This window comes from Spinacia oleracea, chromosome 6 (assembly GCF_020520425.1).
Source record: "Spinacia oleracea cultivar Varoflay chromosome 6, BTI_SOV_V1, whole genome shotgun sequence".
In the NCBI taxonomy this organism is placed as follows: Eukaryota; Viridiplantae; Streptophyta; class Magnoliopsida; order Caryophyllales; family Amaranthaceae; genus Spinacia; species Spinacia oleracea.
This window is the reverse complement of record NC_079492.1, coordinates 69903896-69928113: the sequence shown is the minus strand read 5'-3', so window position 1 is coordinate 69928113 and position 24218 is coordinate 69903896. Positions and strand designations below refer to the sequence as shown.

At 36.7% G+C, this 24218-nt stretch overlaps 1 long non-coding RNA gene across 4 annotated transcripts; it reads left to right on the top strand.

Annotated features, from left to right (window-relative positions):
- Window positions 1-18849: 18849 nt before the first annotated feature.
- On the top strand, window positions 18850-23081 carry LOC130462724 (uncharacterized). Of its 4 annotated transcripts, none has more exons than XR_008923431.1 (5): window positions 18850-19143; window positions 20717-20798; window positions 20901-21025; window positions 21112-22373; window positions 22463-23081. It is a non-coding gene; the product is annotated as an uncharacterized lncRNA (long non-coding RNA). The 4 variants fall into 4 exon arrangements; XR_008923430.1 differs by having other exon boundaries at window positions 18855-19143; window positions 21112-21228; window positions 22238-23081; XR_008923429.1 differs by having other exon boundaries at window positions 18856-19143; window positions 21112-21228; window positions 22374-23081.
- Window positions 23082-24218: the final 1137 nt, after the last annotated feature.

Here is a 24218-nt window from a genome sequence, read left to right as displayed (position 1 = left end):
CTGTTGGAGTCTAAAACATACGATCCAGGACATGATAGAGGATGAAGTGATACCTCTCCCTAACGTTGGCAAACCCAACAACAACAAGAGCCCACTCGGCTCTTGTCACATCTCTCTCGACCAACCAGAGAATTTCGACCCCACGATGTATATTACATCTCAAGGTGCACCACTCGCTGTGGTCCCTATGGATCGAATCGAGAGGGAAGTGTGCGGTGTATGGAACGATGATGCTGAAGATATTTACCTATCTCAAGTCTTGGGCCAGGACTTCTTCACTGAAACTTGGCCCGGGTATGCTCTCATTGACACCACCCCTCAGGAGCCCGAGGTCGACAACCTCACCCGATCCGGAAGAATATACCAACCGGATATTCACCCACCTCCTATGGACGACATCCCGGTTAGGCAAACTCCTGAGAATGGACGGCACGCCACCGTCGCGGAAGTCATTGAAAATCCTCTCCTGAAACAACTAAAAAGAACCAAGGCTGAGTTTACCATCTGGGATCTTATGTGTACTTCAAAGGAACATCGCGAAAAGCTTATTCGCTCACTTGACCTCATCTCAGTACCTACAGATATCACACCTGACTCATTGGTTAGCCAGGTCACGAGAGATCCCGGAGAAAAGGCCATAGTTTTCACTGATAAAGACTTACCCAAAGAGGGGGGTGCTCACAATAAATCCCTTTACCTAGTGGTTGGATGCAAAGGACAAAACATCCCCCTAGCGCTCGTAGATAATGGTTCGGCGGTTAATGTCTGCCCATTGCGAACCGCCCATTGCTTGGGGCTAGGAAGCGATGACTTCCAAACCTCCACGCAAGGGGTACGAGCTTATGATAACTCCCGAAGGCCTGTATTGGGGAAAATCAACCTTACCATACAAACCGGGCCTGTGGCACGCACCACAGAGTTTCCGATAATCGACATCAAACCCACTTTCAACCTCCTCTTGGGGCGACCTTGGCTCCATGACTTAGGAGGTGTGGCTTCTACCTTGCACCAAATGGTTAAACTTAACCATAACGGTGTAATACTAGAAATCCGCGCCCCTCCTCTTGACGTCAGTTGTACTATGGTTGGAACGGCCGAAACTGCAGACGACCTTTATGGGTTTCAAATGGAAGAAACAATCCAGTTCATCGAAGATTATGATCCAACATTCCTAGACCCGCATGCATCCCGAGTCATCCCTAGAATGCTGTTAGCTCAAGGTTATTTCCCAGGAACCCCATTGGGCATAAGGAAGAAGGAATATACGTTCCATCCTTTTCCCGACAAATCTACTCCCTTTGGCTTAGGTTATGAACCAACGGAGGAAGATATTGCTGACCGCCTATCTAGGCTACGCCTTAACAAAGCCAAACAAACCACCCTCCTTCCCCCATATCAAAGGACCCTTAACGGGGTGTTCGTTCGGGAAGGAGAAGAACACCCATGCTGTGATTTCCCTGAACCCTTCGTTCAGGATGGCTTGCTAAAACCCGGATTTGAAATTTTCCATGACTGCCACACCTTGGATGAGGCACCCCACCTCACCAAGACTAAAACAGCTGAAATATTGGACAACCAGGCTCTATGGACATTGTTTAACGAATCGAGGCCTATGGAGGACGAGACTGTGATGACTACCCTAGCTTTACAAGATGAAGGTTTCGATCCAACCCGGTTAATCTCTCCTGCATCAACACTGGAAGAGGTCGAGAACGGATGGGTGAAGACATATCAGTGGGTCAACGCAAAAGGAATGGAATTCAAGATGAGTACCGGTGAAGGACCGAAGTTTTATGAGACTAAACCTCAGGCTTGAGCCACATAGAGCACCATTAGTAAAAAGCGCCTAGTAGTTCTTTAGATTGATAGAAAAAATAATAGAGACTTTAGATGGTCCTAAGGCCCTTAAGAATATGGGTCAGTTTTATTTCAGTGTGTTTTCCTTACTTTCCGAATCAATAAAGGCATAATATTTCTCCTAAAAATTTTATTCTAACACTAAATAAACACCAAATGTACTTGCAAAATACAAAAATAAAGAGGCGGCCCACTCTAGGCCCAACAAACAAAGCCCACTCGGTTTTGAAATAGTGCCATGGGAACCAATTCCCGAAACCCACAAAATAAACCACACTATCCCATTCATATCCCCAAAACCTAAAAAGCCGACCAGTGTCATCATAAGAGCCAATCCATGCAACCCAAAATCAAAGGAAATCAAAAATTTAAAACAATGCAAATGTTACCAAAAAAACAGATTCATAAAACATAGATTCCATCATACCCTTCACTAACAACCCACCTCCAAAGCCTACACAAAGATCTTCATAACTTTCGCACCCTAACTCCATTTTCAAAACTGTTTCAAGTCACCAATAGAGAAAATTAATCCAGACAAAAGTGCATTTCACGCTAACAGTCAAAAAAGCCTCCAAAATAGCCTCAAAATTAACTTTAAATACGAAGCACAATATCAAGGCACAAAAAAAGGGGGAATAGAAATAAACGCAAGAACATGTGAAGCAAAGCGTCAAAAATTGACCGCCCAAGTCATTTTCAGCGCCCAGGGCTGGGCGCCGAAATTTCTGACGCCCCAGCCTGGGCGTTGAAACTCTTTGCCTGCCAAAAGTTTTCTTTTTGAAAGTGCTCGTCATTTTATCCGCACACAACGGAAAAATAACGAACACTTGGGGGGTACAGTACGTATCCAAATAGGTTACCAAGAATATAGCTATACAAATTAGTCGAATTTTACGCAACCTATAGCAAAAAAACGGCAGATGAAAATAATGATAAATACTTCACTCATTTGACCAATTAAGTAATATGTTTCCACTTCAGGACATATCTACCGAAATCCGGCATACTAGAACTTATTTTAAAGCTAGAACTACGCGCGACCTGATTCTGACAAGATACGTAGGCAATCCTTACCAAGGATTCGGTCCAAATAAAAAAATAATATATTCTTTGCAAAAAAGTGTTAGACATATAAAATACATAAAAAAGAGGAGAAACAAAAATAAATGAAAACTAAAAATACGCCTTTATTAAAATATAATAAGAAGGAAAACAGAGTGCTAAAAATAAAAAAACAAACACGACTGAAATAAATAGAGGGCACCTACATCCTAGCAAGAACTACACTACTCTAGTTCTTCTGGATCATCAAATAAAGTCTTGTAGAGGGCAATATTCGCAGGATCCACTCCCACAGTCCTCTGCGCTGCCCCAATGTCAATCTCCATAAGAACCGGCTCCTGGGCACTAACTTTCAAAGATGCCAAGGCTTCAGAAACGTTCTCAGTTATAGCCCGCTCAGCCTCGAGGGCACAGGCAATGATGGGAGAAGGATTATTATCATCAACTAGACTAGCCGCTGTTTCTACAGGCGGCTGAGCCTTCCTAACCCATACATTGTTCCGGCGACGATCTCCGCGAGAGCTTGCATTTCTTTTAACAACAGCAGGCCCCTTTATGTTAGGCATCTTTTTAGGCCTGAAACTGGAACGGGAAGGAACTTCCTTTCGCTTTCGATCAGGACGAGCTTTCACAGTCTTAAAACTATAGGTACGAGGTCTGGCAGAATCAGGACCCTCATACTTAACACGAATACGAGGTATCAAAAGCTCATCCGGCTCCCCATTGCGAGCCTCGGTCCTCACATCTTTGTCATCGGAGCTCATCCACAACTTGTAGTTTCCAGAAAGACCCACAAAGCCATTTGTAGCTACGGCCCAACGCGGGAGACCATCATAATACTTAGCCCACGCTAAGACCCGTGTTTGTGAAAAGGCCGCTACCTTAGGTGGTACCGTATCAGAAAAGGGGATAGTCTGCCTTAAACCATATTTACGCATGACTCGGTAAGGGAAAATATAAATGGGACGAGATAGCCCCAACAAAGAAACATAAACCGATACATCAGACCCCCCTGTCATAGTAGTCAAACCCCACCATGGTACCCCCCACTTAATAGAACAAATGCCATAAGTAAAAAACGAGGTCCATTCGGCCTCGTCCTGGCCTTGGTGCAAGTATTTTCGGTTACCCAAAGCTATAGGGCGATAATGTTTAGGATCGGCAGGAGCTTCCAAAAGTCTAAGCCGTTCCGCAAGCCAAATCTGCAAAAACAGGTATGATCGAATCAAAAGAATGAAAAGAAAGAAAAAACGGTTCCTGGGGCGCAGTTTCAACGCCTAGGACCAGGCGCCGAAAATTCCAGCGCCCAGCCCTGGGCGCTGAAACTCAGCCTCAGGCAAAAAGAAATATATGCAAAAGGGACGTGTATGCGCGCAAAGAAAAAAATCGATTACCTGAAGTAATAGGGGGCTTCCCTTAAAATGTTCGGATTTGGCATCCTTCTTCAGCTCATCCGCACTCAGTAAAGTCTCGGCAACAACCAACGGCATGATAGAATAGCAACTTTCCATCTGGCTAATCAAGGGGATCAACCTTATGTCACCGAACTCACCATTGTTATTCGACAGCAAATAATGATTCAATAAGCAAAATACAAGGGCTCGAATATTCAATTTCTGTTCGGTCATATTTTTACTAGGCCTAAAGTGATGTTTTATAAGTTTTGCCAAGTTAACCTTATCATCTACAACAATTTCAGCAAACATGTTATCATCTAGCCCTAGGAAAGACCTTATGTTTGTTTTACCCTCTTCAATAGTGCCAGGGGTAACAGGAGTAGCATTAGTTGGATAACCAAGGATCGCAGCAAATTCATCGGGCAAAGGACATATTTCGTTGCCCCGAAGGGCAAAAACATGATGATCGGAGTCCCAAAAGCTTAGGGCAGCATGCAGAAAGTTATAATCAATATTAATTTGTTGTAAGCCTAAAAGTGCCTCTAAGTGGTATTCTTTTAACAAAGTTTTTCTGTGGGAGTAAGGGCCCGTAGCCAACACCTAACAGTCCGTTGGAGTGAGAAAGTAGGGAGCGACATGGCAAAAGCAATGAATAATTAAAGCACAACAAAAAGAAAAGAAAGAATTTGAGAGTAGTAGAAAATAAGGGACGTATCTAGCCCTTATATATAGCTGAACGCACCCCATGACATCCTGATCCCATTCGGAAACGTGTTAGGAAATCCGAAAATCAAATATTACCAGGAAAGGACTTTCAGCGCCCACGCCCGGGCAACGAAATGTTTAACGCCTGAACTTGGGCGCTGAAAATGCAGCCCAAGGCCCAGATTTCACAAAACACGGAGCAGGAAAGGACTTAAGACCGTGTTGCTAAACACGAGGCCCTATTGCAAGTAAGATCAAGCCCAAAGCACCTTTAGCTCCCAAATAAGCAAGAAAGAAAATAAAATAAAAAATATAATAAAACTTGGTCGAAACTTAGACTCGTCTCAGAAAATGTTCATGTACACTTTTCAAAAAAAGCAAGTTAAATATCATGGTCATTCTTCGAAACACCAAAAATATGTGTCGTCAAGTCATTGGTTTTCCAAATAAAAAAATGTATGTCTGTCAAAGGGTTAATCCGGGCCAAGCTAAAACCGGATGTCGCCTGAAAACTAAAGTCGCACTCTACGGCTTCGCTAAAGTAGCACACTACTATAGGAGGTCGCTCGCACATACGAGCATGACCCCAAACATGATTACAAGATGCGAAAAACAACCGACGAGCCCCAGTGCTTGGGGGCTCGCGAAAAAAATAGACTCCAACGAGGAGCGCGCGATCAAAATCACATTCCCAGACTGCGCCATACACCATATCATGTTTGGATATCTCAAAAAAGAACAACAAATAGGTTCGACCTCATCGAAAGGACGTTACTAACGCTTGTGCGCGGTCCTCTGATCAAAGACCAAGTCGAGCCGTAAAGACTAGCTCAAAATCACGAAAGCGAATGGTCGCAAGACAAAGATCCGTCTGAACACGTTGTCAGCCCACGTTCAGGTTACAACTAAATTCGAGCACCCCTCGAAAGAATTCGCTCTTGCAAGAATGAATAAAAGAAATTCTCAAAAGAAATCACAAAGAACCAAAGAAATAGGAACTTGCCCATCTTCAGTCGGCAAGATCGCGTCACAAACCTAGCGAGTTCCCAAATCGAAAAGAAAACGAATTCAGGGACGTCCACCCTCAGCGGACAGGGCTCGCCCACCCTCAGCGGGCGGGGTCTGCGTCACTAGCCGCGCAGGTCCTCAGTTTTCGACAAAAATAAAGTCTTCAAATTTAAAATAGGCTAGCCATCTTCAGCCGGCGGGGTCTACGGCGCAAACCACGTAGGTCCTTATTTTCAAAAAAGCAAAATAAATTTCAAAATAGATTCGTCCACTTCTATCGGACGGGGTGTCCACCCTTAGCGGACAAGATTCGCCATCTTCAGCCGACGGGGTCTACGTCACAAACCGCGTAGGTCCTTATTTTCAAAATTTCAAAAACAGATTCGTCCACTTCTATCGGACGGGGTGTCCACCCTTAGCGGACAGGCTCGCCATCTTTAGCCGGCGGGGTCTGCGCCATTAAACCGCGCAGGTCCTTAGTCGCTGCAGCGATAACTTTTACTGGATTTTCCTTCATTTTACGTCCTATAAAAACAAGGGTGCTGGATTTTCCTTCGTTTTACGTCCTATAAAAACAAGGGGGTTTTCTCGTTTAGCTAGCCCTGAAAATGAGAATCTTTAAAAAAAACGTTTTTACCTCGTGAATGGGCTTGGCCAGGCCCAATTACACTTTATAGCTTTCATTTCGAAAAACTCTGTAGCTACTCCCAATGACAAAGTGAGGGAGTTTCTACGCACCTTTAGATCCTTCCAATGACAAAGTGAGGAAGTTTCTATAATATCAGTTGACAAATCCCAATGACACGTGAGGGATATGTCGACACTTCAAGTGATGACCCTTAAGTCAAATGTTATCACTCGGGGGCTCGTGAGACCCTCGCAAAACAGGTCACAATACACCGTGGCTTGTGTGACGCACTCCGTCTAATACTTTGACCATCGTCTTACTCCAAGACTCAGTCAAAGTGGGGGCTAACTGTAGACACCTACTTTTGTCCCCATTCCCGCAAGGGAAAGGTTCGATGATGAAAACGTAAATCTCCACTTGACAACGCATCTCCTATGAAATAAACGAATCTCAATTCCCCTTTTCATTTCACCCGAAACCTGCTATTTATGGAAACCTGCTAAAAATAGTAACTGTCGTAAAAGGTAGCTTCTAAAAGTGGCAAACCATAAAAGATAGAAACCTGTCAGAATTAGGTGTTGCATTCCAACATAAATCCTAAATGAGATAGAAAACTGCGAGAATCCTATTCCTAATATGATTCAGAAATAAGAGTTACGTATTAATTAAAATCCTAACGAGCCTAGAGTTCGTAACGGGCCTAGACGCATTCCGTCATAAAATTGATACGCGCTAAAAGACTCGAATTAATCTCAAACTCTACGGATTTCAGGAATCCGAATCTGACTAAAGAAAACAGCCCAGACCCTATTTTCAACGCCTGGCTTTGGGCGCCGAAATCTTCGGCGCCCAGGCCTGGGCGCTGAAAATACCTGGGTACGTGTTTTTTCCTAATTCTTTGTGGATTAGAACTCTTCAATTCTATCTTTCCACGAACTGTTCCCTATAAATAGGCCCCTAAATTCGACGTGAAAAGGACACAACAACACACAATTATATTCTAAGTATTGACTCCAACCCTTAGCCTAAGCCTCTCGCTGCGAAACTGTTCACACGTTCTGTCGCAATCGATCCATAAATCGAACAGAACGTATCCCGTCCCATAATTTGAGATTCGTTAAATAAAAAGGAGAAATAGCAAAGTCAAAGTGGTTAGTTTTCAGAGAACCGTGACGCACCTCTCAAGGGTGCGTCGTAATGTGTCCCTTTTGGATGATTTAACTGCTTTCCTCGCCCTTTTTATGAACTGTTAAACTAACCTAATCTGATTGTTCTATCACGCCTAACAAATATAATATTTTTGGGAAATCGGATTATCATGCTAGGTCCCTCAATGCTATTTAAATCAGATAATCACGATCGAATTAGTATTATATGTTGCATATTGCTAAAATCAACTCAGATTAGTCTAATAGTTAACGCACGTCCCTTCAATTATTTATGCTGAGCTAGTAAGGATATCCTGCCTCTGGAGTTATCGACGAGCGAAGTACTCCTCTCGGTAGTTACAGTCCCCCGAACCCTCAATCTCTACCTTGCGGGTGTATATTGAGAGATCCCCACACCAGGGATCACAAGGGAACCTACGGCCGTCGTGGTCAAACATAATTGCACTTCCTTTATGTCACGATAACCGGGTTTTGTCAGTTTTTCTCATTGTCGTTAAAAACTAAATGACGACTCCTATATTACTAGTCAATTGGGTGTATACTCACAGGAAATCCAATTACACTTGATTGAATAAAAAGAATCGTCACACCCACGAGGGACGAGGTCACGCATTAGCCTCGTGCTTTTTCGACCCCCTCACAGCCTCCAATATCATCATGAGGTAAATTGGACAAAATTGGAATCTAATAAATTATTGATTATTCATTACTTTGATTGTATAAAATGATCTTGGTTATAAATTTGTACACTTTTTTTTTTCTAAGCAAGTAAGGATAATATTAATTTCCACAAAACAGAATACAACCTAGGCTAACTCAAGGGGAACAAACCAACTAGGTTGGACCATTCCTCACAAGAGAAAGCACAAAACAACTAAGTTTCAGAGATTCTGAAACCACAAACTATCCTTCCTACTTACATTCTATGGCATTACAGCCATCACTCTACTCTTAACAATCTGCTTTAAGAGAGTCATTACATTCAATACAGTAGGGAAAGCTTTATCCCAGAAACTACTATTTCTACTCCTCTAGATCAGATAGATCAAAGCAACCATGCTAGCATACATAACACTTTTCCTAAATTTGGAACTGTTGCAGTTAGACAGTTGTCTAACCCCTCTCTGTAAGGTATTAAGGGAGCTTTGGATCCCCAACCAACTCTTCAAATCAGTGAGACATCTGCTACTGTAAGGACACTTGAAAAACAAGTGTTCATGATCTTCAGGAGCTTGACCACAGAGGAGACAATCTAAAGTTGAGTTAACTCCAATTCTCGCCATTTTTGCTGTTGTTTGCAGTCTGTGCTGAATTGCCAACCAAGAAATGAATCTATGTTTTGGCACAGTAAGCCTATTCCATACCATCTTATCCCAGTGAACCATAGGCTTGGAATCAATGAGCTTATTATACACCATTTTCACAGAATATTTAGGCATATTGCAGAACTCAGTAGCAGTAAACACTTTCTTAATCTGTTCCTTAGTACCACAGATTTTCTTCCAGTACCAACTAGAAGAACTAGTGGGGACAAAATCCCACCAATCCCCATCCTTAACATAAACTGAGTTGATCCATTTTATCCAGATATTATCTTGTTTATTGGCTACAGCCCAAACATACTTCCCCAGGTTAGCCACATTCCACACCTCCACATTCCTAAAACCAAGACCACCTTGATTCTTATCACAGCAAGTCTGCTCCCAAGCTATGTAACTTGGCTTAGAGCTATAGGCCTGTCCACTCCATAAGAAGGATCTACAAATTTTGGTAATCTCTTTTAGAACACTCTTGGGCAGAATATAAATCTGGGACCAGTACATATGGATACTAAGCAAAACAGCATTGATCAACTGCATCCTAGCTGTATAAGAGAGATTCCTAGAACTCCACACTTTGATTTTAGCAGTCATTTTATCCACCAACATCTCACATTGAGCTGCTGTAATTTTATTTGAACAAATTGGAACTCCCAAATACCTAAAAGGTAAAGTACTTCTAGTGAAACCAGAAGCAGCAATCACTCTAGCTACATCAGATTCAGGCATACCATGACAGTAAACAGAGGATTTTTGAATGTTAGCAGACAAACCAGAGGTTGTGGAGAATAATTTGAAAGCTTGCAACAGAAGATAAATGGAAGGAAAGTCACCTTTGCTACACAGGATCAGATCATCAGCAAAACACAAGTGAGTGAGCTTTAAATTTGTACACTTGAATTTGATTAATTAATTTAACTTTCAATGTTAAATTTTATTTAATTGTAGGCGTGTTTGCTTAATCCTGAGATACTCTGTCAAAGTATGATTGGCCAAAATTTGTACTTATCCCAGTTAATTACAATATGATATGTAAATATATAGTTTATTAAGTACAATTGGGAGAATATGACTGAAAATGTCTGAAAAATAAAAAGATTTTTGTAGTGTGTGCTTAGTTGACAGAGAAGCGTCAAGTAAAACTGTAATTTTTTTGAAATTTTAATTCAATGTTAACATTTAAATTTAATTAAATTCTTTACATTTTTTTATTTAGTTTTTATTTATGCTATGGTTGCAAGTGAGTTAAAGTTGAGTTAACTTGCCGAAAAGTGAATTTGGGGTCTCAAAGGGTGTAAAGATCCCAAAAGGTGAAAATCTCAAAAGGTGAGTTCCTAAACATTAGCTTAACTCAACTTTATATCCATTGTATAATACTCCCTCCGTCTCTTTTTGTTCTTTACTTTTTTTTTTTGGGTATTTCAAAATGTTCTTTACATTTCCTTTTATATTATCACATAAATGATTTAGTATTCTATCAAAATGTGTGTCCAATTATTATTTTAACCAATTAAATTCATTAGGTCATTTAATCTCTCACACTTTTCCATTAAGACATTAAATTTTTCTCATTTCCCAATATCAGAATTTTGATAAAAGTAAAAACATTATAAATAAACGTAATTTATCTTGTTTAAATAAAAAAATTGAGGAATCACGATGTAAATTAATTAATCGTTAAAACGCGTGAAAAATACCAAACGTAAAAAACAAAAAGAGACGGAAGGAGTATTTATTTACTTATTGTACAAAAGAGTTTGTGTTCACTGATTTATTTGCAAACTTCGTCGAGAATCTGGGTTTTCTATCCCATAATTAATGGTCTCCCATGTCGATATGTATGTGCCAGATCTCATTTTTGTTGATATTATACCTCGTATTTGGTTAACAACGTTTTATTTTGTACTCTTTACATATCAAAAAATTTTTTTGGTTTTTTCATGAAATACAGAAATACCTTTTAGGTTCGCAATAATGCACCAAATACTCTCGCGTCTTTTGAATCACATAATATACCCCTATTTTCCGTATTGTTCACCAAATACCCTTAGACTTAACGTCCGTTAATCGTCCGTTAGCAGGAGTTTACGTTTTTTCCCTTGTGTGTTATTTGGCGCGATCCTTAGCTTAAATCCCCGTTCATTCCACTTAACCCACAGAAACTTTCTCTCTCCTCCCACTCAACCCACCCAATGAACCAACACCACTCATCACCGCCGTCACCACCTTCGCCCCCGCTACCGTCGCCAATGTCGGCCTAGAGTTCGACTGTGGGAACATATAGATGCATAAAGCGGAATTTCAGGAAACAATTTCCTAACATCTATCACAGGATCACATGCATAACAATAGTATAGATCAGATTAAGACGAAAGAATAATCACCTTTGTAGCGTGTTCTCCCGTTCGTATGCAAGCTTCGAAGATCTTAGAGCCCCACTTGTTGCTCCTCTACTTAGTCCACAAGCACCAATTAAATCCCACATATGCTAGTACGGAAGAGAACGATCACGATCAATCTCTTGCTTTGTTTGGGAAGAACGGCGTTTCAGAGAATAAGAGTTAGGGTTTTTGTGTTTTCCTTTTGTCAGATATTAAATGAACGTTCTTTTTGAATCCCTGGCATTATAACTATTATAATTAATGTTAGGGCTTTTAGGTTAACACAAAGCCCAACCTTATTTCTCTTAGCAGGCCGGTTGCCATAGGACCTTTTGGGCCCATTCCAATTAGTTCTTATACGTGTGACCTTATAGGATTAATATATTTTAGTTGTAGGTCCAATCAATATTGTCCTACTAATCACATTTATTCTCTAGCAAGCAAATATGATTACTAAAATAATTAACTTATTATCTTCATAATTAATTCCTATTTATATTTAGTAATTGCCGGAAATGTCTAAGGACATAATTCCTTCATCGACTTCCTCGGTTGCACCGTCGATGGCATCGGTGACCCGGTCTCCGCCGTCAATGGTGTTGTTGGTGCAAGATCGTTGCTCATTCTCTCTCCTTCCCCGTCCACCGCTGTCAATGGTGGTCGTGCCTCCACCGGTTGTCCGGTTGCACTTCATCCTATATGGTGATCTTTCTAAAATGTTCCTTTTTAATTGATTGAATTGATTTTGATGGAAATCTCAAAAACCAAATTTTTTTTGTCTAATTTCTTTCTTTTCTCTAATTTCTCACCCACCACCGGCGAGAAGGTTGTGTCGCCGCCTCTTGCTCGGTTTTTGGGCTCGCCTCCACCGTCCTCGTCTTCGAGGTTGTTGGGGCTGTTGTTGTCTGTCGTTGTTGGAAATTGGAGTACTCTTGTTGTGGTTGTTATTTGCTGCTCGTTGCTAGCCCTGAGGTACCACACTCCATTCTTCTTCCTCTCTCTCTCTTGATACTAATTTAAAGAGGTTATTGTTATCTATGTTAGTTGTTGTTAATTTTGAGTGCTTTTAAGTTGACAATTAGTTAATGAGTTTAATTGGAAAACTATTGCAGTTTAGTGACTCCATGGATTGATGGATGTAATTACCAAAGCTTCAGAAAAAAAATCCAAGCTATAATTGATGAGGTTAGTTACTCGTCACCAAATACTCATTGTCTAGAAAAAGCTTTATAGGTTGCAAGGAGATAGTTATTTTACAGCACTGAGAATTACTTATTCGTTGATATTTGAAGAAATTGTTTTCCTGGATTTTACTTTCTTTGATGTCCAGAGGAATACTAAATAAGTAATAACCACCTCCTCTAATAATTTCTTGCTTACCTGATGATATGTGTGAAAAATAAGTGATTCCTCCTTGTAAAATTCTTTGCGCCTGCTCACGGAAAGTTTGATTGGTTTAAGGCAATGTTTGCTGTCTTGTTTAGTTGTTCTTTGTGTTTCAGTTTCCATATATACGGACCTCATGCTTTGCCAAAAGTTCAGTGTTATGATAATCATCATCAAAGTTGCAACTTTAGGACACTAAAGTTTTATGTATGTTTGTCTTCCACACCTCTAATCCTCTATAGTGATTCAACAATTGTTTAGTCAACGTAAAAGGTAGAACATTTGATTTCAAAAACCATTAACCATTAATGTGCAGAATATTTGGGTCGACATTTGTTTCTTCTTCTAGGTTGTTTTTCCTGTCATTTGTCTGCACTCTATACTACATCGATAGATGCATGCTCCTAAATGATAACAAGTGCTTTTGCCTTATCATTTCTCACTGTTATTTGTTGAGTATATCAGTTTACTATTAAGTTGCGTGGACTGTATTTCATAGTTCTAATTTATGAGGATGGATGTTAGTTGTACAAGTCCACCTAATGCAACATGACATTTACATCGTGAACACGCAAGAAGTAACACGCAAGTTGCATAATTTTCTTTCTGTTAAGAGTCCATCTTTTAACCACTCTCACTTCATCTCGCTCCCATTAGCCATACACACTGAACTAATTGATAAGCTCACCGGATTTCAGTCCACCATATTGGGATGTAATGATTCAAAAGATGCAGATGGGACTATGGATGTTGATTCAAGTAACGAGGCATTAGAATATGTGGAAAAAAGTGATAAACCCGTAAAAGTACTAGATGTTCCTGTCAAACTTAAAGTTGATGACACGAACAATGATAAAGGGGATGTAAGGAGCATTAATCTTGTAATATATGCACCCAAAATGACTGAGCATTACTCTTTTATTGGTGTTGTTGTTTGTAGTACTAGTTGTAGTTGTTGTTAATTTTACTTCAAACTTCCAAAATTAGGTAAACAAATTGTGGAAAGAGGTTATTGTTGTTTTGTTAATAGATGAATTATGCTAGAGGTATAATTCAACTCAATCAATTGCTTATTGGATTTGTTGTTTGAGAATTTCAATTTTTTTCATTATTACTTATATTTCTGTTTTAGGTTTAACTTTTAGGTTGATTAATTTGATTAATTAGGTGAACAAATTGTGGAAAGCACACATCAGCCATCTACAGGCTTCAGAGTCGGAGAATGGAGGTAAAGGTGGTGGTGGTTTTCCAAAGAGGCATGGGCAAAGGTGCCACCGTTTGGTGGTTGGGAGAATGGAGGTGAAGGTGGTTATACCCCTAGCTTTGAAAATGATAGGAAAATTAAGACGTCGGGGTCTGTGGTAGACCCTGCTGAGTCCCAGTTCAACAATAGAGCTCGGCCTTCTACTGCTGCTGGACCGAACATCCCCTCTAGGAAGGCACCCTAGGACAACAACCCATGAAGGCAAGTTATACTCCACATTTTGGAGTTTATTAATGTAGACACCAAATTTGTGTCTCCCTCTAGGATGATGACGATACCATTATCCTTATTAGGAGGTTTGAGCAACTCCGTGCGGAAATTCCAATTGCTAAGAACATGTCCAAAATTCAAGAGCCAAAATCCAATCCCCGAGGCCGTTCCCCTTCCGGAACTCGGTACAAAATACAATTTTCAAAAACCAATTTCAAAATCCAAGTACAATCTCACCCAATGGACCATTCCATTGGTTTTACAAGGCCTTTTCCAGTCAAAATGACATTAAGCAATCCAAATTCGGGTGCCGACCCACAAAACCGAGCAAGCCGGGCCTCGTCCCGTAAAACCGAAATTCAAAACACCGAAACGTCTTGTTTTTATACGCAAATCAAGTCTTAATCCCCAAGAAAACACTACGTGCCAAACTTCGTACGAATAGTACGAAGGTACACCAATACAAGACAAAACAAGGACGGAGCTCGCGTCCTTGTTTTGGCAGCGTCTGCGCCACGTCAGCAGCGCCTGGCGCTGGTGCTGCGCTGGATGCTGGCGTTGGCTGGCGTTTAGCAGCAAATCCTCCTATAAATACCCTTAATTCTAATCATTAAGGGAGGCAAAATCGAAACATAACGTCGTAATACAAAAATTGCCCCTCAAATCAAAATCCAAAAATCTTACAAAATCTCATACAACATTTCAAGTTCTAAGCAATTGGGAGCTCTAAAAGGAATTCTTGCCTAAGCCTAAATAGGTAATTCCGAATCCCACCATATTCAATCATGTTTCTTTGATTTTCCTATTTCAAAAATGATTAGTAAGTTGACATTTTTAACAATAACAATGTCACTTACAACAATCATACATTTCTTCAAAATCAAAACTTTTCAAAATACAAGAATGCAAACTTTCAAGATTTAAGGATGTTCAAAGTTGTTTGTAATCACTTCTTTGAACTAGAAACATTTTCAAAATGTGGAGTAATCAAATATGATGCCTTTCTAACTTTTAAAGGTTTAGTCTTTGAGATTCAAGACTCCATTTTTCAATATACAAGTTCAAGTTTTCAAATTTCAAGATCCAACAATGTTTAGGATTGCTCATGACTACTTCCCTTGTTAGATAATGCCTTAAATCGGTCAAGCCCCTTACTGCAACGCCCCAGCACGGGAATCTCGCTATTTTGGACAGGGGTTATCTGTTTTGGGCCTATTTTCTGGGCTTTTTCGCATCTGTCTAGAGAGTACTATATAAACTCTTTAGGTCATAACCTAGCCGTATTCCGTAATCTGTAATCCTCAAAGATCAATAAAACTTTCCTCCCCTCTGCCTGTGGACGTAGCTAACACATTGTTAGTGAACCACGTTAAATCTCTGCGTTCTTTAATTACGTTATTTAACTTTCTTTGCATCCGATATAACAAACTGGAATCAGAGCCGGATCTTTTCTAGGGTTTGAAAATTTCGTTGAGAAAGATGTCTGGTATTAACGTGAAGGTCGAGAAATTGACCGGGAGTAATAGTTTCAGTTTATGGCGAATCAAGATGCGAGCCTTGTTAAAACAACAAGGGCTGTGGGCGCCGCTTGCTAGGAAGTCGGCAGATCCAATCACCGATGAGATGGCCGTTGTGGAGGAGAAGGCACACTCGACGATTTTGTTGTGTCTTGCTGACGATATCATCACCGAGGTCGCGGAGGAGAAAAACACACAAGGTCTGTGGGTTAAGCTTGAGAGTCTATATATGACAAAGTCCTTAACCAATAAGTTGCTTATGAAGCAACGTCTGTTCAGTCTGCGAATGCTGGAAGCACTAGTACAAAAGTGACCTTAGGTAACACAAAGTGGTAACACTTTCAAAGTTGCAAAATTATTCGATGTATACGTAACACTTTAGTAACACTTTTATATTAGGTAACACTTATTTGTAACACTTGGTATTAGGTAACACTAATTTGTAACACTTTAATATAAGGTAACACTAATTTGTAACACTTTGATATAAGGCAACACTTGTTTGTAACACTTTAATTTAGAAATTTTAAAATTTCAGTTTTAACTTACTTTATTGTTTGTTAATTAGATTTTTTGTTTTTTGTTTTTTGTTTTTTATGATTGACTTAAATTTGACATAAAATGGTAACACTTTTTATCTAGGGGAGCTTGGGCTGAGCCTGTCTCATGAAAACTTCGGTATGCCTTACTGCCTTAGTAAAAAGAAAATTAGACCCAAATGACATCTCCCTTTTATCCCTCAAAGAAAAAAATTTAACAACTCCCTTATTAAAAGTTGAAACCCTTCTCTTAGGCCCTGTTCTTTTTGGCTTAATTTCAGCTTCAGGACTTATTTGGCAGTTCAGTTCAGTTCAGTTCAGTTCAGTTCAGGAGCATTCAGTTCAGTTCAGTTCAGTTCAGGAGCATTCAGTTCAGTTCAGTTCAGTTCAGTTCAGTTCAGTTCAGTTCAGTTCAGTTCAGTTCAGTTCAGTTCAGGAGCATTAAATTCAGTTCAGTTTAATTCAGTTTAATTCAATTCAATTCAATTTAATTTAATTTAATTTAATTTATTTTAATAATAATAATTATTATTATAATATATTATTATTAATTATATTATTATTATTATTAATATTAATTATATTATTATTTATATTATTGTATTACTTATTACTTATTATTTATATTTATATTATTATATTATTATATTACTTATTATTTATACTTATATTATTATATTACTTATTATTATTATTATTATTATTATTATTATTATTATTATTTATAACTAAATATTTATTAATAATTAATATAATTTATTATTATTTTATTAATTAATTATTTATTATTTATTATTTATTATTTATTATTTTTATTATTATTATTTATTATTTATTATTTATTATTTAGTATTTAGTATTTATTATTTATTATTTATTATTTATTATTTATTATTATTATTATTATTATTATTATTATTTATTATTTATTATTTATTATTTATTATTTATTATTTATTATTTATTATTTATTATTTATTATTTATTATTTATTATTTATTATTTATTATTTATTATTTATTATTTATTATTTATTATTTATTATTTATTATTTATTATTTATTATTTATTATTATTATTTATTATTTATTATTTATTATTTATTATTTATTATTTATTATTTATTATTTATTATTTATTATTTATTATTTATTATTTATTATTTATTATTTATTATTATTATTATTATTATTATTATTATTATTATTTATTATTTATTATTTATTATTTATTATTTATTATTTATTATTATTATTTATTATTTATTATTTATTATTTATTATTTATTATTTATTATTTATTATTTATTATTTATTATTTATTATTTATTATTTATTATTTATTATTTATTATTTATTATTTATTATTTATTATTTATTATTTATTATTTATTATTTATTATTTATTATTTATTATTTATTATTTATTATTTATTATTTATTATTTATTATTTATTATTTATTACTACCTCTGTTCCTAAAAGTTCTTTACGCTTTCCGTTTTAGTCCGTTCCTGAAAGTTCTTTACACTCTACTTTATTCCATTTTTGCTCTCATTTGGCCCACCATAAATTATCCACTCACAATACTTTAATATTGATTTTCATCCACTCACATTGTTGGACAATTTGTAGCCTCTCATTTTCCCATTTGCTACCCCACCATCACATATTCACCAAATTCCTTAATTACCGTGCAAATAGTAAGCGTAAAGATCATTTAGGAACGGAGGTAGTATTTATTATTAATTATTAATTATTAATTATTAATTATTAATTATTAATTATTAATTATTAATTATTAATTATTAATTATTAATTATTAATTATTAATTATTAATTATTAATTATTAATTATTAATTATTAATTATTAATTATTAATTATTAATTATTAATTATTAATTATTAATTATTAATTATTAATTATTAATTATTAATTATTAATTATTAATTATTAATTATTAATTATTAATTATTAATTATTAATTATTAATTATTTATTATTTATTATTAATTATTTATTATTAATTATTTATTATTTATTATTTATTATTTATTATTTATTATTTATTATTTATTATTTATTATTTATTATTTATTATTTATTATTTATTATTTATTATTTATTATTTATTATTTATTATTTATTATTTATTATTTATTATTTATTATTTATTATTTATTATTTATTATTTATTTCGGTAATATATTCTGTTAAGTAAAGTTCAGTTCAGTTCAGTTCAGTTCAGTCCAGTTCAGTTCAGTTCAGGAGCATTCAGTTCAGTTCAGTTCAGTTCAGTTCAGTTCAGTTCAATTCAGTTCAGTTCATTTCAGTTCAATTCAGTTCAGTGCAGTTCAGTTCAGTTCAGCTCTAAAGAACAGTGCCTTAGTTGTTGGTTGCTTTCATCTGTGCCGTCTAGCATCTTGATCAACACACATAGCCAAAGCTGCTTCACCGGCGCTAACCAATTGTTGCCGGCCATCACAGAGTCGTTATCTCCTCTCTCCCTATAATGTGTCAGTTCGTATCTCTGTTCTTCTCTCTCGAAAATCTCTCGTCCCCACATCTTCTTCTCTTTCCTCCTTGTGCTTCGAACTGCTACGGTGCTGGTATCAACGATGTAGGTATTGTGGACAGTGATGACACCGCTCGCGGCGCTTCAATCTTATGCTTAGGGTTTTGATTTTGGCTTTATTGGGTATGATCTTTTTCAATTTCCTATCTCAAGTATTGAATTTTGGGTATGAGCTTTTTCTATTTTGGTTTTATTCGGTATGAGCTTTATCAATTTACAAGTTAAGATCTTATGGATTCTAGATTATTTCTGATTTTATTTAGATCTTAGGTTTATGCAGAATTAGTCTTGATTGTTGAGTTGAATTTTGCTTTACAATTTTATATTCTGCTAAAAATTGACGAAATGGGTTTTAGTTATAATGAGTAGTATCGGTATGCTGTGGAGATGAATCAGACTGAGGTTTTGCATTTACTAGAGTCTCCAGATGCGCTTAAGGCTAAAGTTCAAGAGGCTATGTAAGTTCTGAGGAATGTTGCACAACAGTAGGGTTAATGCTGCTGAGCAGATGGCTTCATTGTCATCAACACTGGTTATGTCATGAAGTTCAAACATACATCAAGCCCAACGATATCGGAGGAAATAATTTCCAAACCAAAACAGGATTACCAATCTCAATTGGTTGGAATTCAGCTAAAAAAACAAGCAACAAGATTACATCATCTCCTAAAATAGAACTACTTACTCCACATGGGGAAAACGGGACAAAACTCATATATTTACCATGAATTTCTAGTTTATTTATTGAATTTCCACATTCTGATGTACTCGGTATTATGAATGGCAACGACTTTTCCCATCCCCACAGCTAAGCACTTAATGTTTGGCCTAGCATTCATTGGAATACTACCAATTGCTCCCTCTCCTTTTAATCTCTTCACCTTCCTTCTTTCAACTGAACCATACAAACTATTTGTTGAAGTTAATTTGGCTACGCTTGGGTCCATAACACACCTTGTCAGGATTTTGCCAGTATTCTGATCCACAATACGCACAACACCATCTACGCCACCAACTACCAGTGTTGATGTGTCATTTCTGAGATATTGCATTGAATACACTGCATTAGGGCTCACCCATTATTTATGATTAGTTGATCTTTGCAGTCATGAACTGGTAATATCGTGTAATTTACTTTAATCTCCCTAGAACCATAAAGAAGCTAACAAATATAAAATCATGTGTCATCTTCCTTTTGATGTTTGCTTTGATGCAATTCAGCAAATGTATACATACTGATATTGTTTTTCTAAAGTTAGCAGAAAATACGAGTGTCAATGTCATTACTATTTCTTTTACTTCGTATGTCTTTATTGGTTCATCTATTTTCTGGCTTGACTTATCATTGGTCCTTATGAAATCAGCATAAATGCATAATATTGCATATTTTAGAGGCGGAAAATGTTGCTCTAGTTCTCAGATTTTGCTGGCAGTGCTTTATTCAGGTGCCACCGTATGTCACGGATGCGAATTTGCGCATTAACCATCACCACTTATCCTGTAGCTAGGTTTATATTAAACTGATAAAATTCTGGCTGTTTGGTTGTTGGTCATTATAATCTCATAGAACCTTCACCCTCTATTTTTCAATATTTAGACTAGTTAAAGAATTTCATTGTAATGTTTATCATATACAACTTATTTGTTGTTCTGTTTTGTTGTAACAAGAATTAGTCTCCTTACTGTTGGTTTGCAGAAGATATTGTCGTCGCTTGAACCAGAAGATGCTGACATTAGAATTCATGTTGTGCAAGTTGTTGCAAATTCGGCTGCAGAAGGTAAAGAGCTCCGGTTGTTAATTGAATCAGCTATAGAGTATATCAATTTTTCCGCCTATATTGTTAGAAAACTTCGTATTTTCACTCCCCATGATCTTGCAGAACAAATCAGGAGAAGATTGTAGAGGCAGGTGGGATTACTTCCTTTCTGAATCTTCTAAGAAGCTCTGAGGATGAGACCATACATCGAGTTGCTACTGGTGCTATTGCAAATTTAGCAATGAACGGTGAGTTTAGCTAACTCATTTTCTGGCCTTCTTTCACTAGCTTTTCCTTTTGATGCTATTAAGTTGCTCTTTTCTTGTTACTTCAGAAACCAACCAAGAGCTGATTATGGGCCAAGGAGGTGTCAGTTTACCGATTACTAATGCAGAGGATCCCCAAACCCCTCGCATGATTGCTGGAGCAGTCGCTTACCTTTGTGGCAATGGTAACCATGAATTTCATAAATGTTTGAGTTCCGAAGTGTCTTAATTGAAATTTATTGTTTTTTTCTTCTTGTATAGAAGGACATTGGGGTCTTAGATATTGGATCTCAAGCAGTTTCAAATTGTCTCAAAATAATGTGATCTATATGTGCCGGCACATATAGATCACATTATTTTTTTTAGAGTTGAAGATTACAGAGTTATATTAATAAAAGCACTTATAAGAGGAGAAATTCAATTACGAACCTAGGAATTCAGGATTTACACAGTGATTTGAGAAATTAAGCAAAGTACAATGAAAAAAGAGAGCTAGAACAGACCATTTAGTGTTATTTTAGACAGAGGTAACATTTCTTTGACCCTTCCAAGTAATAATTGCTTAAGTTTTGACGGGATGCGTCTTCTAAAAGACGCTCCTATATACACAGTTCACGATAACAGCATATATATATATATATATATACACACTATATTATACTTTTAACACTTTTGATATATTGATTATGTTAATAATCTTTATTTTGATGCAATTGAATTTGGTTGTTTGATTTTGTAACTACTCTTTGTTTGGATGTAATTCAATCAAGAACGACATCCTATGACATTTTTAGTACTCCTATTAATTTTAGAAGCGTTTTTTCTGCTTTGTTCTTATCTCCCTTAGCTAGCGATGTGAGTCAAATGACAGAGTTAGTGTCCTTTTACTCACAAGTCATAAATAATTACGGATTATTTAATTTGTATCTTACAAGAACATTTGCAGGCTTGGTTAATTGCTTGAGGTTCAGCAGGCTTGAGCTGTTGGTATTTTTCTAGTATTGTAGTCTTTGGGTTGCAGTCTTGGCTTTTTGTGCAGTGATTCGGTCGGTCAGGTTAGCAACAGGTTATAGGAAGCAGGTTTTAGGTTTTATGTTTTGTGCAGGTGCTTTGTTGGCTCAGTTTGTTTGTCTATGTTTGATGGCTTGGTTGATCTGATATATGGTGTTGCTGTTTGTTTTGTGTTTCACCTAGAATGCTGATTGTCAGTTTTAGGCTTGGTTGAAGTTGTAACTACACAGCGTGACCTGCATTTGCCATCTAATCTGGCTCTGCTAATTTTGGTGTTGGCTGCGGCAGTTTTATGGTGTTGTGGTTTATTTTTCTACAGGTTAGGATTCTGTAATGAGGATTATGTTTAAGCATTGCCTTGTCTTGATTAAATATTGGTTGAGCTGCTGACTTTTCTGTTGCTGGAAGATGGTGAAGACTATTGGGACTGCTCAGGGATGAGCAGCAAAAAAGTGGGCATCCAAAAGTAACTTCAAAAACTTGCTCGGAATCCTGTTGCGACAGGTCTCGATTCCGATTCTCGAATTGTGGAGTTGAAATCTGTTGGTAACCTGATCATATCGGTTATTATTTTTAACCTATTGCAACAAGTTCTAATTTTGGTTTCCGTTTCCAGAAACAGGTTACAAATATTTTCCAATTTTAAAAAAATTTGGCACGCTATCTTGTGTTGGGCTGCTCAACGGTAATGCTCACCCCTAGGACTGCTTGGCTGGCTGTTTGGGAAGTGTTGAATTTTCTTTTCTAGAATTTGGTGGTCTCGGCCGAAGTTGACCGTGGTTGACTTTTTGTTTTTTTTGGTTAATAAATTGCTTACTTACCAAAGAAAAAATTGGTGTTTATGGATGAGAATCATGCAGACGTAAGGGAAACCAGTTGAAGATGAAAAGATAGAAGACATTTAGTTTTGGATATGATCATTTGACTTTATTTTGAACATAATAATGTAATTTTCATAGACCGTACATCAAATACTATTATTTTAATTTGTTAATTTGTTAGGGAGCGGGTGTGCTCCCTTCCTTTAGTTGTTTCCTTGTTTGGAACTTATTTTGTGTACGTCTATCTTTTGGTAATAAAATTGTTATTTTACCAAAAAAATTATAAATTATAAATTTATTATTTATTATAAATATTATTATTATTATAATTATTATTATTATTATTACCAATTTCGTAATATTTATTAAATGATTATATTTAATGAAAAGCATTACTTTGCAAGTGTTGCAATAGATATTAAAAAGTGTTAAATATGTAATGTTACATAAGAATAGAAAAGTGTTCTTAAATAATGAACAAGGTGTTACGTTATATGGTGAAAAGTGATACCTACGATTCAATAAAGTGTTACTGTAAATTAAAAGATGATATAAAAAAGTGATACTAATGGTTAAAAATTGTTACCTAAGATATTACGAGTAACACTTTTAAAGTGCTACAATAGGAATGGAAAAGTGTTACATAAAATAATTTTTGGTAACACTAGTAAAAGTGTTATCATATGTTATTAAAAGTGTTACCTAATAGAATAGGTAGCACGAGCAGATGTATCACCCATAAAGTGTTACCTATTATCTATGGGAACACTTTACCCCCTTTATGTAACAGTTTTTCGGTGTTACCTAAAGTTAATTATGTACTAGTGAAGGTATGCCTCTCCGAGATCACTTAGATCAATTAAACACAATCTTATTAGAATTGCGTAATATTGATGTTAAAATTGAAGATGAGGATGCTGCTTTAATTCTGTTGGTTTCTTTACCATTATCGTATGAAAATTTCGTGCAATCGTTTATTGTTGGTAGAGATACTATTTCTCTAGAGGAGGTTAGATCGTCCCTCCAAACTAGAGAGCTGCGCCATAGGGCGATTGGTACAAGTATAGATAATCAGGCTGCTGGGTTAGTAGCTAGTGGGAGTTATGGGCATGAAAATTCGGGGAAGAAGAAATTCAAGAAACCAGTGTCTAAGGGTCCTAAACCTAATGATGTCTGTAATTACTGTAAGGAGAAGGGACACTGGAAATTTGATTGTCCCAAGAAGAAGAGGCAACAGGATAAATCGCCAGGTACTGCTGCGGTAGCTGATACCAATTCAGAAGAGGGTATTGCTCTAGTTGATGATGAGCACACGCATCACAGTGATGTGTGGATCCTTGATT